At 48.4% G+C, this 13,787-nt stretch overlaps 1 protein-coding gene across 6 annotated transcripts in view; it reads left to right on the top strand.

Annotated features, from left to right (window-relative positions):
* The window catches only part of LOC146821982 (uncharacterized), a 441,926-nt gene that overhangs the window by 285,660 nt on the left and 142,479 nt on the right, over positions 1-13,787 (top strand). The gene's annotated exons all lie outside the window — the stretch shown is intronic.

Here is a 13,787-nt window from a genome sequence, read left to right as displayed (position 1 = left end):
GTTCACTGCACCTTGTCCCCAGACAAGAACACGCCGTTCATGGAACACATGCATTTTAAACTTAAAACAAACGGAAAACCCTTCATCAGAGGTACCCTTGCTTACAAAACCCCTGGACCGTGCGTCCCTTTCTGCAAACCCATCACAGATTTCATAGCCCCATCACCATCAGCTCTATGGACTTCCTCCTCCTCTGTGACCTCTGCTTCCACCTCAACGACCCGACGGACCCCAACTCTACAGCACTGCTAGAAAGCCTCGACAACATCAGACTCATTCAATTGATTTGTCCAACATATAAAGTAGGACGCACCATGGACCCCGTGTTCACCTCCAGCAACAAGATCCAATTCAAACCACACCACCCCGCTCACCTGAACATACAACCCCATCTTTCACTTCCTCATCAACATACCACCAGCCACCACTCTGACTATACCTTGCACCACCAGACTCCACTGTAATAAGATTTCTGAAGCAGACTGGACCAACATCCCCAGGACCAACCAGCGAATCCCCACCAATGACACGAACCATAACATGACAAACTTCAACAAATGGATATCTAACTGCGCTGATGCCCTTGCAACCCTCAAGCTGGGGGAGCTGGAAATGCTGCCCAAAGTCTTCTCAGGTCTCCGTACCAGTCACTGGGCGCAGGTGCATCAATACAAGCTCAGTAGATCAAGGGAGTCTTTTCAAACAGAAGCAGGATGAGAACACACTGAGAAAATGTTGGGCAGCATTTTCTATCATCCTCAAAACAACTTGAGCTCTCTACCGAGGAAGGAATAAATCCCAAAACATGTGTCTAGAGTTACACATTACAGTCTGCACCAACAAGGGTGAAAAATGAAAGACCACTGGAGTAAGTGTTATCATGCACTGTATATACCATGATACGTTGGAGCAAATTGAGTGCTGGCATGTGAAACAGTGTGCTCCCACCCTCCTTCTCCTTATATTTTTTTAATATGTTTATTCATTTTTGATGCATTTGTTAATTGCTTAAATATTTTATTAATTTTGTATATGTGCCTCATTATTTTCTTATTGAGGTAACATTTTATTTCAGTTTGTTATAATGTGGTGTGTGTGTGTATGTATGTATACATGTATGTATATACACTGAAAAAATATAAGTTTAAAGTAACGTTCTAGTTAGTTGAATTTGTCCTTGACAACATTAACGTTTTGAACTAGAATAAAACAGAAATACACCAGTTTTAGTTAGCTCACTATAACTTGCGCCCCAGCCATGCACTGATTATGACCTCACATATTACATCACTGTTCTATGACATCATTCATGACATCACTGATTACATAACTGATTACATCATTCAATGAGTGTGTTAGTTTGTTTTACAGTTTACATAGTGACGGGTAACTGCCATATTACTTTTCTACCTAATTGTTTACAGCCTATGTTCATATGTTCAGCTGATGGTGTAAGTGTTTACAAAATGCATGGGCTGCTAATGCATCATAGGTGTATAGATGTATTGAACACGTTATAAATGTTTCCATTGGAGAGTAACCCTGTGTGCAGGCAATAGTTGACAACTTGTGTCCAGTATGTTCCACACACGTTTTTAGGATCTGCAGAAAACGTTTGCAACAAGGCAAAGATTCTACATACAACTTACTAAATATTGTAAGCAGAATTGAGTTATTAGACAGAATAGTAAAAGCATGGCAATTTCAGCTTAACACGCTAGACTGTGTGCACCAGGTATAAGTTATGTACATGGGATCGTTTTACTTCTGAAGATGGGCTATCTGTAAAGTTTTCACCACAGTATGAAGGCTGCAGGTAGTATAAACTTTAGCACCTTCACACAGGGCGTATTTTAAGTGAATAGAGTCTTTTTTGCCAAGTGTTGCATAAAGTGTACACTGTTCTTAGTTGATACTTTTTAATGCTCTGTAGTGTATTTCTCATGAGAGTCTCACTGTCAGCAAACAGTGTGCTGCAGGTAGAATTTCTCCATAGAGTGAATACTGCTTACAGTACCCACTTCTCTACACATATAAACTTCATTATTTTGTGTTTACTTTCAGAGCTATAATGCTATACCTGTTTATAGAGCAATCTGTACAAAAGAAGCTTGTATGATGTCATCAATGATGTCATTTGAGATTTCATCAGTGATGTCATAGGTCATGAGGGATGTAATATGTGAGGGCATGAACAGTGCATGGCAAGGGCACAAGTTATAGCTAGCTCTGTTATATTAACATTACAATGTTAAAGGCTTTTGAATATATATTCAAAAGCATGTAGATATTTCTTGTCAACAATATTTGTGCAGTCGATATTTTTGTTGTTTACATTGTACGTACATAAAGTACATATTTATGTCCATGATATTTTTACTGCAATATATTTCACCCCAAAACTATATCATTGATTTAATGTATAAGTGTACGTCTGCCCTGAAAGGTGCATCAAAGAATCACGCTACCAATATCACTGTGTTCTGTGCTCCTTAATTTACATGTTGATCTGTGATGTATGACCATAGAATGCATATTGTATTGTGCTCACTGTTTAGATGCAAAAATGTAATAAATAAACAGTTGGTAAAAAACATTGTGATTGAAGCACATTACTCGTGGGGGGGTATACGTGAGTTGCAGCAGTGCATACCTGTTGCTCTTGAGTACCCCACCTGGGCCGTGAAATATTTTAATATTTAATTTGTTGGCTTAATCCATAATGAATACGGCATGTCGACCTTTGAATCAAACTTTTTTGCTTGTCCCTGAAAGACTAGCTTTCTCAGAGAAGATGGCTGATGTTGGTGAAGCGCGTCCCTGGAATGAACCATCACCTGAGATCCTTTAGAATACTCTATTGGGAGGAACAGGAAGCATCTCTCACCTACATATGCAGTTGGTAGTTTTGCTGCAATTTGATTTTTCCAAGTGGGATTAGTTATGAGAACCAGATCCAATGTACAAAGGAAGTAGACAAAAGGAGACCAGGCCAGTGGGGCAACCAGATGCAAAAACCTTTCAATTATTTGACAACACCCATCTATTGATCAATACATCAGGGAAAAAGTGAAGGTTGAAGGTTGAAGGTGGTAAGCTGAGAGTACCGGCTGCCCCTTTTCTTTCTTTCATATACTATCCCTTCCTATCATTGGCTCCAGAGCAGCAGCAACCAACCACTGGAAAAATGTGGAAACTACACACTACCTACATAGATGGTAGAAAGGTTATCTTTGATGGACATGTATTATTCCATACTTGAGAAAATACCTTAAGAAATATCTTTATATGAGGCGGTGGAGAAAAACGCAGCTCCTACAAATACATAAAGGGGAAGAGAAATGGCAAAATATCCAATATCTAATAATTGAAAAAGATAAACCACGCTCTTCAACATACATATACTGCATGCATTTCTGGATGTTTTCTAAATAGAATATATATTGTAATTGTTCAAAAGAGCTTATTTTTTTTCTGCCAATATGACTCCATTTTGGGTAAATCCATTTTTTTCTTCTCAAAGTTTTCCATTGGTAATGTACCCCTTCTAGGCGGAGGTACATCTGGTTTTGTGAACTTTTATAAATGCAAGAGATTGGTGTTACTCCATGCTAAGAAAATAAGGGTCAAGTGCCTTTCGTAAGTTCTTCGGAGTTCAAGTCTAACATTTAACCAGTCTGCATCAATGCCAAATCACCAAGAGTCTGATATGAGGACCACTGTCCAAGCCCTGGTCTAGGGGATGGACTCTCTTGTCAGTGTTTCAGACGTCATGCTGTCCCTGCTGAAGGGTACCCTAAACGATATCGCTGACTCGTCAATGAGCTACAGATAAATGATCACACCAGTCCAGCCCTGATGGACCTGCATTGATTGCTCTTGAGGCTTTCATCACTGACAAGGCAGGCACTATCAGTGTAGCAGGTACTCGGGCCAGCCCCAATCCTAGAATCCACTGTTTGCAACTTTGGCTATTATTTGGATCAAAGTCTTTCTCTCTCTGCACAGATTAAGGTCTTCTCTCCTCGTTTTTCTCACATCAGTCTTTTATACAAAATTCTACCAATCATTTGCATTACTTCACATTATTCGGGAGATTTGGTGGTTTTTCTTAGCAGCATGGACCACAGTAACTCCTGTACTTATGCCTTCCATCTTCCATATCACATCTGTATTCACTTTCTGTTCCTAGTAGCGGTAGGCAAGCCACTGAAAGATCGAGCCAGGCTCAAGCCTAAAGCCTGGCTCTGGCTCAGCTCGAGGTCCTGTTGGAACCTCGTGCCCGTAACAAGCTGAGCTTTCATGTGGCTTCTGCCTGCCTCTCTCTCTAACCAGGTTGTGGCATTACTGTCAAAACAGCCAACTGTGGAACTGGGGAGCCAGGTTCAATTTTCGGCAGTGGCTAAACAGCTTGTGATTCCTGGCACATCATATAACTTCCCCGTGCCTATAATGTAACCGATGCTCATGTAAAGCACTCATCCTTTGGGTGAAGTTCATGCAGTATTTTAAAAATGCAGAAAATGAACTAAAAGACAAAAACAAAGCCTTAATATAAGGAAAGGCAAATGAAGACCCATTTCCTGGTTGATGTGTAGAAAGTGAAACCAGAAACCCTGGATAAATCCCGGCTTCCTCCCTTAAATTGTGTGGTCTTAAGCAAATCCTTATTTCATCAAAACACTTTGTTTCTTCAATTATCGCGCATGGAAGCATTTTTCAAATATGTGAATTAAGACTTCCTGTTGTTCAAAACTGTCACTGCAGTGCCAGGCTCACACTCTATCTGAATGCCTCAAACTCTTCTGCGACCTTCTCAGTTGCCTGAAAACATACAACTGTTGTCCTATTACAGAAGTAACCCTCTGTGGACCCTTCAATGCTCACCAAATACATACCAATATCCCTGCTACCATTTCCGGCCAGGGTCTTAGAGAAAATCATTATTAGACACCTAAATGAATACCTCATGGACCACCAACTACTTGACACCACTCGGTCCGCTTTCAGACCCAACCACAGCGTGAAAACTGCCCTCAGCGCTGCCACAGATATCATCCGCCTGACTCTGGACAGAAGAAACACGGTGGCCCTCATCTTCCTGGACCTCTCCGCAGCATTTGACACATCCAATGCTCCATCCCCATCCAATGCCTAAACAACATCTGAGTCCAGTCAGTTAGTCTAGCCCCGTACACCTGCAACTTCATCTATGGACTTCCACAGGGATCTTCCCTGAGCCCGACCCTCTTCAGCTCATACATGACCCATTTAGCCAGAATCATCCTTTCAACGCCCTCTCCTACAGCGATTACTTGCAACTCATTCTTTCCCTCACGGACTAGACGCCCAGTACCCGAATCAAGTTCAATGCCTGTATGACTGAAATCGCCCACTGGACGAAGACCAGCTGTCTAATGCTGAACATCAACAAGACTGAAATTGTGATCTTCAAGAAGAGACTCCGCCTGGTGGCCAACAGACCTAGATCTGAAACCCACCCCAAGAACATCAGTACAATCATTGTTTGCAAACTCAACATGACCACCCATGTCAATGTCGTCACCGCCTCATGCTTCCATACCCTGAAGATTCTGAGGAAGATTTTCAAATGGCTCTCAATCAGCACCCGGAAACCGTCACGCATGCCCTGGTCACAAGCTAGCTGGACCACAGAAACATGCTATCTGCCAGGATCAACAAAACACTCTCCAGAAGGCCGCTGCTCATTCAGAGCTCGACGGCCAGAGTCATTTTCAACCTCCCTAGCCTTACTCACATCACACCACACCTGAATGAGCTCCACTGGCACCCCATTCATAAGTAAGCGCAGTTCAAACTCCTCACCTGCACTTTCAAGGCACTGCATAACACTGGCCCAGCATACCTCAACAATTCATCTGCTTTCACTAACCTTCCATGCTTGCCCAGACTCCTACTTGCACAAATCCCACTCGTATGGAAAACCAGATCCAGTGGTCAAGTCTTCTCCTACATCGCTCTTAGAGCGTGGAACGACCTGCAGCTACACATTAGAGGCTCCTCTTCACTCCCGACATGAGTGCCTCTTCTTCACTCCTGACATGAGTGCCTCTTCTTCACTCCTGACATGAGTGCCTCTTCTTCACTCCTGACATGAGTGCCTCTTCTTCACTCCTCACATGAGAGCCTCCTCTTTCACTCCTCACATGAGAGCCTCCTCTTCACTCCACACATGAGAGGCTCCTCTTCACTCCTCACATGAGAGCCCCCTCTTTCACTCCTCAAGTGAGAGCCTCCTCTTCACTCCTCACATGAGAGCCTCCTCGTTCACTCCTCACATGAGAGCCTCCTCGTTCACTCCTCTCATGAGAGCCTCCTCTTTCACTCCTCACATGAGTGCCTCCTCTTCACTCCTCACATGAGAGCCTCCTCTTCACTCCTCACATGAGAGCCTCCTCTTTCACTGCTCTCATGAGAGCCTCCTCGTTCATTCCTCTCATGAGAGCCTCCTCTTTCACTCCTCATATGAGTGCCTCTGCTTCACTCCTCACCTGAGTGCCTCCTCTTCACTCCTCACCTGAGTGCCTCCTCTTCACTCCTCACCTGAGTGCCTCCTCTTCACTCCTCACATGAGTGCCTCCTCTTCACTCCTCCCATGAGTGCCTCCTCTTCACTCCTCACATGAGTGCCTCCTCTTCACTCCTCACATGAGTGCCTCCTCTTCACTCCTCACATGAGTGCCTCCTCTTCACTCCTCACATGAGAGCCTCCTCTTCACTCCTCACATGAGAGGCTCCTCTTTCACTCCTCACGAGAGCCTCCTCTTTCACTCCTCACGTGACGTGAGAGCCTCCTCTTCACTCCTCACATGAGAGCCTCCTTGTTCACTCCTCACATGAGAGCCTCCTCGTTCACTCCTCTCATGAGAGCCTCCTCTTTCACTCCTCACATGAGTGCCTCCTCTTCACTCCTCACATGAGAGCCTCCTCTTTCACTCCTCACATGAGTGCCTCCTCTTTCACTCCTCACATGAGTGCCTCCTCTTCAGTCCTCACATGAGTGGCTACTCTTCACTCCTCACATGAGAGCCTCCTCTTTCACTCCTCACATGAGAGCCTCCTGGTTCACTCCTCTCATGAGAGCCTCCTCTTCCACTCCTCACATGAGTGCCTCCTCTTCACTCCTCAAATGAGAGCCTCCTCTTTCACTCCTCACATGAGTGCCTCCTCTTTCACTCCTCACATGAGTGCCTCCTCTTCACTCCTCATATGAGAGCCTCCTCTTTCACTCCTCACATGAGAGGCTCCTCTTCACTCCTCACATGAGAGCCTCCTCTTTCACTCCTCACATGAGCCTCCTCTTTCACTCCTCACATGAGCCTCCTCTTTCACTCCTCACATGAGCCTCCTCTTCACTCCTCAAATGAGTGGCTACTCTTCACTCCTCACATGAGAGCCTCCTCTTTCACTCCTCACATGAGCCTCCTCTTTCACTCCTCACATGAGCCTCCTCTTTCACTCCTCACATGAGCCTCCTCTTCACTCCTCACATGAGCCTCCTCTTCACTCCTCACATGAGTGGCTACTCTTCACTCCTCACATGAGAGCCTCCTCTTTCACTCCTCACATGAGCCTCCTCTTCACTCCTCACATGAGTGGCTACTCTTCACTCCTCACATGAGACTCCTCTTCACTCCTCACATGAGTGCCTCCTCTCCACTCCTCACATGAGTGCCTCCTCTTCACATGAGAGGCTCCTCTTCACTTCTCACATGAGTCTCCTCCTCACACGAGTCTCCTCCTCACATGAGAGCCTCCTCTTTCACTCCTCACATGAGCCTCCTCTTTCACTCATCACATGAGCCTCCTCTTCACTCCTCACATGAGTGGCTACTCTTCACTCCTCACATGAGAGACTCCTCTTCACTCCTCACATGAGAGCCTTCTCTTTCACTCCTCACGTGAGAGCCTCCTCTTTCACTCCTCACGTGAGAGCCTCCTCTTCACTCCTCATGTGAGAGCCTCCTCTTCACTCTGATGTGAGCCTCCTCTTCACTCCTCACATGAGTGCCTCCTCTTCACTCCTCACATGAGTGCCTCCTCTTCACTCCTCACATGAGTGCCTCCTCTTCACTCTTCACATGAGTGCCTCCACTTCACTCTTCACATGAGTGCCTCCACTTCACTCTTCACATGAGTGCCTCCTCTTCACTCCTCACATGAGTGCCTCCTCTTCACTCCTCACATGAGTGCCTCCTCTTCACTCCTCACATGAGTGCCTCCTCATCACTCCTCACATGAGTGCCTCCTCCTCACTACTCACATGAGTGCCTCCTCTTCACTCCTCACATGAGTGCCTCCTCTTCACTCCTCACATGAGAGCCTCCTCTTCACTCGTCACATGAGAGCTCCATCTTCACTCCTCACATGAGAGCTCCCTCTTCACTCCTCACATGAGAGCCTCCTCTTCACTCCTCACATGAGAGCCTCCTCTTTCACTGCTCTCATGAGAACCTCCTCGTTCATTCCTCTCATGAGAGCCTCCTCTTTCACTCCTCATATGAGTGCCTCTGCTTCACTCCTCACATGAGTGCCTCCTCTTCACTCCTCACCTGAGTGCCTCCTCTTCACTCCTCACCTGAGTGCCTCCTCTTCTCTCCTCACCTGAGTGCCTCCTCTTCTCTCCTCACCTGAGTGCCTCCTCTTCACTCCTCACATGAGTGCCTCCTCTTCACTCCTCACATGAGTGCCTCCTCTTCACTCCTCACATGAGTGCCTCCTCTTCACTCCTCACATGAGTGCCTCCTCTTCACTCCTCACATGAGTGCCTCCTCTTCACTCCTCACATGAGTGCCTCCTCTTCACTCCTCACATAAGTGCCTCCTCTTCACTCCTCACATGAGTGCCTCCTCTTCACTCCTCACATGAGTGCCTCCTCTTCACTCCTCACATGAGTGCCTCCTCTTCACTCTTCACATGAGTGCCTCCTCTTCACTCTTCACATGAGTGCCTCCTCTTCACTCCTCACGTGAGAGCCTCCTCCTTCACACCTCACGTGAGAGCCTCCTCCTTCACACCTCACGTGAGAGCCTCCTCTTTCACTCCTCATGTGAGAGCCTCCTCCTCACTCCTCACATGAGAGCCTCCTCTTTCACTCCTCACGTGAGAGCCTCCTCTTTCACTCCTCACATGAGAGCCTCCTCTTTCACTCCTCACGTGAGAGCCTCCTCTTTCACTCCTCACGTGAGAGCCTCCTCTTTCACTCCTCATATATATGAGAGCCTCCTCTTCAATCCTCACTTGAGGCTCCTCTTCACTCCTCACATGAGCGCTTCCTCTTCACTCCTCACGTGAGAGCCTCCTCTTCACTCCTCACATGAGTGCCTCCTCTTCACTCCTCACGAGTGCCTCCTCTTCACTCCTCACGAGTGCCTCCTCTTCACTCCTCACGAGTGCCTCCTCTTCACTCCTCACGAGTGCCTCCTCTTCACTCCTCACGAGTGCCTCCTCTTCACTCCTCACGAGTGCCTCCTCTTCACTCCTCACGAGACTGCCTCCTCTTCACTCCTCACATGACTGCCTCCTCTTCACTCCTCACATGAGTGCCTCCTCTTCACTCCTCACACGAGTGCCTCCTCTTCACTCCTCACACGAGTGCCTCCTCTTCACTCCTCATATGAGAGCCTCCTCTTTCACTCCTCACATGAGTGCCTACTCTTCACTCCTCACATGAGTGCCTCCTCTTCACTCCTCACATGAGTCTCCTCCTGACATGAGAGCCTCCTCTTTCACTCCTCACATGAGCCTCCTCTTTCACTCCTCACATGAGAGCCTCCTCTTCACTCCACACATGAGAGGCTCCTCTTCACTCCTCACATGAGAGCCTCCTCTTTCACTGCTCTCATGAGAGCCTCCTCGTTCATTCCTCTCATGAGAGCCTCCTCTTTCATTCCTCACATGAGTGCCTCTGCTTCACTCCTCACATGAGAGCCTCCTCTTCACTCCTCACCTGAGTGCCTCCTCTTCACTCCTCACCTGAGTGCCTCCTCTTCACTCCTCACCTGAGTGCCTCCTCTTCACTCCTCACATGAGTGCCTCCTCTTCACTCCTCACATGAGTGCCTCCTCTTCACTCCTCACATGAGTGCCTCCTCTTCACTCCTCACATGAGTGCCTCCTCTTCACTCCTCACATGAGAGCCCCCTCTTCACTCCTCACATGAGAGCCCCCTCTTTCACTCCTCACATGAGGCTCCTCTTTCACTCCTCACGAGAGCCTCCTCTTTCACTCCTCAAGTGAGAGCCTCCTCTTCACTCCTCACATGAGAGCCTCCTCGTTCACTCCTCACATGAGAGCCTCCTCGTTCACTCCTCACATGAGCCTCCTCGTTCACTCCTCTCATGAGAGCCTCCTCTTTCACTCCTCACATGAGTGCCTCCTCTTCACTCCTCACATGAGAGCCTCCTCTTCATTCCTCTCATGAGAGCCTCCTCTTTCACTCCTCACATGAGTGCCTCCTCTTTCACTCCTCACGAGAGCCTCCTCTTTCACTCCTCACGTGACGTGAGAGCCTCCTCTTCACTCCTCACATGAGAGCCTCCTCGTTCACTCCTCACATGAGAGCCTCCTCGTTCACTCCTCTCATGAGAGCCTTCTCTTTCACTCCTCACATGAGTGCCTCCTCTTTCACTCCTCACATGAGCGCCTCCTCTTCACTCCTCACATGAGCGGCTACTCTTCACTCCTCACATGAGAGCCTCCTCGTTCACTCCTCTCATGAGAGCCTCCTCTTCTACTCCTCACATGAGTGCCTCCTCTTCACTCCTCAAATGAGAGCCTCCTCTTTCACTCCTCACATGAGTGCCTCCTCTTTCACTCCTCACATGAATGCCTCCTCTTCACTCCTCATATGAGAGCCTCCTCTTTCACTCCTCACATGAGAGGCTCCTCTTCACTCCTCACATGAGAGCCTCCTCTTTCACTCCTCACATGAGCCTCCTCTTTCACTCCTCACATGAGCCTCCTCTTTCACTCCTCACATGAGCCTCCTCTTCACTCCTCACATGAGAGCCTCCTCTTTCACTCCTCACATGAGCCTCCTCTTTCACTCCTCACATGAGCCTCCTCTTCACTCCTTACATGAGCCTCCTCTTTCACTCCTCACATGAGTGGCTACTCTTCACTCCTCACATGAGAGCCTCCTCTTTCACTCCTCACACGAGCCTCCTCTTCACTCCTCACATGAGTGGCTACTCTTCACTCCTCACATGAGACTCCTCTTCACTCCTCACATGAGTGCCTCCTCTTCACTCCTCACATGAGTGCCTCCTCTTCACATGAGAGCCCCCTCTTCACTCCTCATATGAGAGCCTCCTCTTTCACTCCTCACATGAGAGGCTCCTCTTCACTCCTCACATGAGTCTCCTACTCACATGAGTCTCCTCCTCACATGAGAGCCTCCTCTTTCACTCCTCACATGAGCCTCCTCTTTCACTCCTCACATGAGCCTCCTCTTCACTCCTCACATGAGTGGCTACTCTTCACTCCTCACATGGGAGACTCCTCTTCACTCCTCACGTGAGACTCCTCTTTCACTCCTTACGTGAGAGCCTCCTCTTTCACTCCTCACGTGAGAGCCTCCTCTTCACTCCTCATGTGAGAGCCTCCTCTTCACTCTGATGTGAGCCTCCTCTTCACTCCTCACATGAGTGCCTCCTCTTCACTCCTCACATGAGTGCCTCCTCTTCACTCCTCACATGAGTGCCTCCTCTTCACTCCTCACATGAGTGCCTCCTCTTCACTCTTCACATGAGTGCCTCCTCTTCACTCTTCACATGAGTGCCTCCTCTTCACTCCTCACAAGAGTGCCTCCTCTTCACTCCTCACATGAGTGCCTCCTCTTCACTCCTCACATGAGTGCCTCCTCTTCACTCCTCACATGAGTGCCTCCTCTTCACTCCTCACATGAGTGCCTCCTCTTCACTCCTCACATGAGTGCCTCCTCTTCACTCCTCACATGAGTGCCTCCTCTTCACTCCTCACATGAGTGCCTCCTCCTCACTCCTCACATGAGAGCCTCCTCTTCACTCCTCACATGAGAGCTCCCTCTTCACTCCTCACATGAGAGCTCCCTCTTCACTCCTCACATGAGAGCCTACCCTTTCACTCCTCACATGAGAGGCTCCTCTTTACTCCTCACATGAGTGCCTCATATTCACTCCTCACATGAGAGGCTCGTCCTCACATGAGAGCCTCCTCTTTCACTCCTCACATGAGCCTCCTCTTTCACTCCTCACATGAGCCTCCTCTTTCACTCCTCACATGAGCCTCCTCTTCACTCCTCACATGAGAGACTCCTCTTTCACTCCTCACGTGAGAGACTCCTCTTTCACTCTTCACGTGAGAGCCTCCTCTTCACTCCTCACGTGAGAGCCTCCTTTTTCACTCCTCACGTGAGAGCCTCCTCCTTCACACCTCATGTGAGAGCCTCCTCTTTCACTCCTCATGTGAGAGCCTCCTCCTCACGTGAGAGCCTCCTCTTTCACTCCTCACGTGAGAGCCTCCTCTTTCACTCCTCACGTGAGAGCCTCCTCTTTCACTCCTCACGTGAGAGCCTCCTCTTTCACTCCTCATATGAGAGCCTCCTCTTCAATCCTCACTTGAGGCTCCTCTTCACTCCTCACATGAACGCTTCCTCTTCACTCCTCACATGAGAGCCTCCTCTTCACTCCTCACATGAGTGCCTCCTCTTCACTCCTCACATGAGTGCCTCCTCTTCACTCCTCACGAGTGCCTCCTCTTCACTCCTCACGAGTGCCTCCTCTTCACTCCTCACATGACTGCCTCCTCTTCACTCCTCACATGAGTGCCTCCTCTTCACTCCTCACATGAGTGCCTCCTCTTCACTCCTCACACGAGTGCCTCCTCTTCACTCCTCATATGAGAGCCTCCTCTTTCACTCCTCACATGAGTGCCTACTCTTCACTCCTCACATGAGTGCCTCATCTTCACTCCTCACATGAGTCTCCTCCTCACATGAGAGCCTCCTCTTTCACTCCTCACATGAGCCTCCTCTTTCACTCCTGACATGAGAGCCTCCTCTTCACTCCACACATGAGAGGCTCCTCTTCACTCCTCACATGAGAGCCTCCTCTTTCACTGCTCTCATGAGAGCCTCCTCGTTCATTCCTCTCATGAGAGCCTCCTCTTTCACTCCTCACATGAGTGCCTCTGCTTCACTCCTCACATGAGAGCCTCCTCTTCACTCCTCACCTGAGTGCCTCCTCTTCACTCCTCACATGAGTGCCTCCTCTTCACTCCTCACATGAGTGCCTCCTCTTCACTCCTCACATGAGTGCCTCCTCTTCACTCCTCACATGAGTGCCTCCTCTTCACTCCTCACATGAGAGCCCCCTCTTCACTCCTCACATGAGAGCCCCCTCTTTCACTCCTCACATGAGAGGCTCCTCTTTCACTCCTCACGAGAGCCTCCTCTTTCACTCCTCAAGTGAGAGCCTCCTCTTTCACTCCTCAAGTGAGAGCCTCCTCGTTCACTCCTCACATGAGAGCCTCCTCTTCACTCCTCACCTGAGTGCCTCCTCTTCACTCCTCACCTGAGTGCCTCCTCTGCACTCCTCACCTGAGTGCCTCCTCTTCACTCCTCACATGAGTGCCTCCTCTTCACTCCTCACATGAGTGCCTCCTCTTCACTCCTCACATGAGTGCCTCCTCTTCACTCCTCACATGAGTGCCTCCTCTTCACTCCTCACATGAGAGCCTCCTCTTCACTCCTCACATGAGAGCCCCC

Source organism: Triturus cristatus, chromosome 6, assembly GCF_964204655.1.
Source record: "Triturus cristatus chromosome 6, aTriCri1.1, whole genome shotgun sequence".
NCBI lineage: Eukaryota > Metazoa > Chordata > Amphibia > Caudata > Salamandridae > Triturus > Triturus cristatus.
The sequence above is the reverse complement of the archived record's forward strand: the minus strand, read 5'-3'. Positions and strand labels throughout refer to the sequence as shown.